Source organism: Tachypleus tridentatus, chromosome 7 (genome assembly GCF_004210375.1).
Source record: "Tachypleus tridentatus isolate NWPU-2018 chromosome 7, ASM421037v1, whole genome shotgun sequence".
NCBI classification, from domain to species: Eukaryota; Metazoa; Arthropoda; class Merostomata; order Xiphosura; family Limulidae; genus Tachypleus; species Tachypleus tridentatus.
The window spans coordinates 76,967,967-76,972,736 of record NC_134831.1 but is presented as its reverse complement, the minus strand read 5'-3'; the positions used below and the strand labels follow the sequence as shown (position 1 = coordinate 76,972,736).

At 37.1% G+C, this 4,770-nt stretch overlaps 1 long non-coding RNA gene across 1 annotated transcript; it reads left to right on the top strand.

The window, feature by feature from the left end:
- Positions 1–1,088: 1,088 nt before the first annotated feature.
- LOC143256019 (uncharacterized) lies at positions 1,089–2,769 on the top strand. Its single transcript, XR_013030964.1, has 2 exons — positions 1,089–1,262; positions 2,054–2,769. It is a non-coding gene; the product is annotated as an uncharacterized LOC143256019 (long non-coding RNA).
- The last annotated feature ends 2,001 nt before the right edge of the window (positions 2,770–4,770 follow it).

The window sequence follows — 4,770 nt, the reverse complement described above, 5'->3', positions numbered from 1 at the left end:
TTTTTAAATCACAGGCCTGGCATGGCCAAACGCGTAAGGCGTGCGACTCGTAATCTGAGGGTCGCGAGTTCGCATACCCGTCGCGCCAGACATGCTCGCCCTTTCAGCCATGGGGGCGTTATAATGTGATGGTCAATCTCACTATTCGTTGGTAAAAGAGAAGCCCAAGAGTTGGCTGTGGGTGGTGATGACTAGCTGCCTTCCCTCTAGTCTTACACTGCTAAATTAGGGACGGCTAGCACAGATAGCCCTCGAGTAGCTTTGTGCGAAATTCCAAAACATGACTAATTTTAAATCATATTGATTCTGTAGGCTTATTTCACTTTCCTACTAGTTTTTTTTATGTAACTATTTCAATATTGAGGTAGCCAGAAATTTAAAATGTTGCCCAACAGGAAGGTCTCTTTTTGTTGGTCTTCACGTAGGACTTACGCTTTACACCGTACATGATATATCGTATTTTGAGCTTCACAAGATACTGATTGGTTTTGTTGTTTCCCCGAAAGGGGGCTGAAGACCAACTAGGGGTCATCTGTTTTAATCACTCTCACCACAATACATTAATACTGAAATGCGTCTCCAGTAGCTCAGCGCTATGCTCTCGGACTTACAACGCTAGAATCCGGGTTTTCATACCACTTGGGGGGAGGGGGGGACAGAAAACCCATTGTGTAGCTTTGTGCTCTGTTATAAACAAAAACAGTATCCAAATGACATTACATCAGGAACGCTATAGTTGCAGCTTCTGCTGTTGTGACGTCAAAACGTTCGTATGGCATGAATCACAAAAAGAATTAAGCATTTTTTGGCTACAGTACAGCAACTTTAAATTCGAGAAACAAAAATATTTGTTACTCTCGATTTTAGTTTTACACCCTTGTGCAAATTTATTGAAACAAATGGTCCTTTTACAACATTTTCAGCATGGCGGCCGATGTAGGCTCGCTGGACCCGCTGATTTCCTTTAATAGTCATTTTTTCACACAGACGGCGTCATTAACTGTGTTTGGCAGAACGGTCGATCTATTTTTGGGATATATGACGAAATTTTGAGGAATATTACGTCATTCGAAATTGCGTTAGAAGGGCAAGGAGACCAGTCAAAAAACAACTTCTTACCAACTCAGTGAAGAAAACACGGTATCAGTGGGGTCTGAAATACAAGAACTGGACGCAAGAACAATGGAGGAAGGTGTTATTCAATGACGAGACTCATTTTTTAGTACAGAGTCAAAGAAGTCTGCATGTTCGCAGATTTCCAGGTGAGAAACTTCGAGAATCTTACATCAATCAGTTCGTAAAACATCCCTTTTTCAGCTACTATGGCGTCGGAGGCTTACATATCGTAGAAGGTATGATGCGAGGACTACAGCACATCGAAGTTTTGCAGAGAAGAGTCGTTCCAGAATTGAAAAACAGATTTCGAGGTGGATCCGGCATTTTTCAACAAAATCTGGCTCCGTGCCACACATCGAAACTTGTGAAGAATTTTATGATTACAACGCGAATAAAGATGCTGGACTGACCTGGAAACTCTCCGGACTTAAATCCTATTGAAAATCTTTGGGCGATTTGTAAAGAAAGACTTCGGGGAGAAGACTGTACTACAAAAGATAAGCTAATTGAGGTGTGGTACCGCGATCCAAAAATTAGTAAAGATTGCAGTCAACTCTTGGACTCGATGCCAAAGCGGATTAATGATCTTCTGAAAAATAAAGGCGGTCATATCATGTATTAATTTATGAGTAATTTTTGGATTCTCAGAAATAAACTGCAAAAAATTAAAAAAATGGTAATTTTCTGTCTTGTTTCAATTAATTTGCATAAGGGTGTATTTGATCTTAAAACTTTAGAGGACCATGCAGAAGAATATCTAGTGATGTAGTGGTTTTCTTCCATGCTCGTCGAAAGAAGTATTGGTGTTTTTTATATACTTAAAACCTCACAATGAAATTTATTAATAGGGGAACAGATTTTCTGTATCATTGTATAATTTACTATTGTCTGAACAATGATATATCTAAATTCTTTTTTATTGTTCTTGTTTTTGTAGAAAGAAAACAACAGGGACTCTGGAACAAGGTTTGAAAGAAAACGACAGAAACTCTGGAACAAGGTTTGAAAGAAAACGACAGGGTCTCTGGAACAAGGTTTGAAAAAACAACAACAGGAACTCTGGAACAAAGTTTGAAAGAAAACAACAGGGACCCTGGAACAAGGCTTGAAAGAAAACAACAGGGACTCTGGAACAAGGTTTGAAAGAAAACAACAGGGACTCTTGAACAAGGTTTGAAAGAAAACGACAGGGACTCTGGAACAAGGTTTGAAAGAAAACAACAGGGTCTCTGGAACAAGGTTTGAAAAAACAACAACAGGAACTCTGGAACAAAGTTTGAAAGAAAACAACAGGGACCCTGGAACAAGGCTTGAAAGAAAACAACAGGGACTCTGGAACAAGGTTTGAAAGAAAACAACAGGGACTCTTGAACAAGGTTTGAAAGAAAACGACAGGGACTCTGGAACAAGGTTTGAAAGAAAACAACAGGGTCTCTGGAACAAGGTTTTAAAGAAAACAACAGGGACTCTGGAACAAGGTTTGAAAGAAAACAACAGGGACTCTGGAACAAGGTTTGAAAGAAAACGACAAGGACTCTGGAACAAGGTTTGAAAGAAAACAACAGGGACTCTGGAACAAGGTTTGAAAGAAAACAACAGGGACTCTGAAACAAGGATTGAAAGAAAACGACAGGGACTCTGGGACAAGGTTTGCTTTAGAAGTTTGCTGAAATAAAAATGGAAATGTTTTTTTCTTAAGAAATTATTTTGAAATATGTTATCCACAGGAACTCTTTTAAATTATTTGGAGTGATAGAAGTTGATTTGTATATTCATTTTAGAGAAAAGCCACACTTGAACTATTTGCATTGTCTACCACGGGCATTTGAATCCCGGATTTTAAACTTGTAAGCCTGTAAACCGGAGGACCAGAGTGTTTGAAGGCACACAAGAAAAAAATGTTAGCTTTTTCAATTTCGTTTTTTATTTAAAAAATGTTATGACATCTTTTTTATGAATAATTTTATCGCTTTATCATATGTTTGGTAAACGTTAGTGTTATTGCAGGTCTTTTTCCTACAAAGGGCTTTCTGTAAGTTTTGTGTGAATCTAATAACAGTTTTTGTAGTGATGGTATATTAGTTCGTCCGTTGTTGTTTTTTCCCCTTTTTTTTTACAAGACTCCGCCCCCCGCTAGTACAGAGGTATGTCTCCGGATTTACAACGCTACAATCAGGGGTTCGATTTCTCTCGGTGGGCTTAGCAGATAGCCCAATGTGGCTTTGCTGAAAGAAAACACACATTCAATACAAGGCTCCACCCAGAAAGTCATTTTTTAAGGGTACAGTAACATTAAAAAATTATTTTTATTGGACAAACTTCAAGAAATATTTTAATCAATTGGTATAAAAAGTCTTTGAGTAGCACTAGTAGCTCTGACTATAACATAACTTCTCGGTTAGTCAAAGTAACATTTAAATTGTTAGGTGTATTATCTCCACCAATACAATGTTTAAACAAAACAGCTAAAGTTGCAATAAAAATTACTCTTCAGCGTCATACAGCAGTAAGGTCACGAACTTACAACGCTAAGATACGGGGCTCGATTCTCCGCAGCGGATGCAGTAGTTAGCTTAATGTATCTTTTGTTTAAAACAAAACAAACAAACAAGCGCTATAAGCAACTATGCACACTGCAACTATGCACACTGCAACTATGCACACTACAACTATGCACACTGCAACTATGCACACTGTAACTATGCACACTGTAACTATGCACACTGCAACTATGCACACTGCAATTGTGTTATTATTGTTCATTTGACACAGCTTCTTTATTCGTTTTCACAAACCCAGTTAGTTTAAGTGAACTAAAGAACAATTCCGTAATAAATATTTTGGCAAATCTCTATTTAGCTGACCTAACTCCAACAACGGATTAAGGCATGGGCTTAGCGGGCTGGAGCTCAGGGCCTCAAGCTATGAATATAAATGTATTGCATCTAGAGATTCTGTCTCGAGAATTCTCGAGACTAATTTCAAGAAAATTTGATTTTTTTTCTCGAATATCGATAAATTTTCATTCTATAATCAAGAAATGAAACTTAACATTTTTAATCTAAATGCTTTTAAGATTCAAAAATATAATTTTTTGTTTAAATATTTTATTTACATCTATTTCTCTTCCATTTAATCAAGTCCCAATCAAACCAAAATAATTACAATTTTTTATTTTTATCTGGCATTCAGAGGAGATTGCGAGGTTTTACATTCAGATGACAGTGGCATTACTTGGGAATTCTATACCTTATTGCTGAGTATAATCCTTTTCTTGCAATTCATGTTGAGGTGTATGGCAATAAGGGTAAAGGAAAATCTTCATATTTATCTTCAACAATATCTAAAGAAATTATTGAGCTTTTAGGAAATTAAGTGTTTTCTCAAATTATTGAAGAAGTGAACAAGGCAAGCTACACATCATTGAATGTTGACTCAACACCAGATAATTGTCATATTGATCAGTAATGTGCGATTCTTCGATATGTTTGTTCATCCTCGCATGTGCCAATAGAAGGATTTTTAAAATTCTTGCCCATTGAAAACCACACAGGCCAATATTTGGCTGCCACTGTGTTGGATTTTTTGAAACTCAACAATATTTACATATCGAATATTAGGAGTTAATCTTATGACAACGCAGCAAATATGACA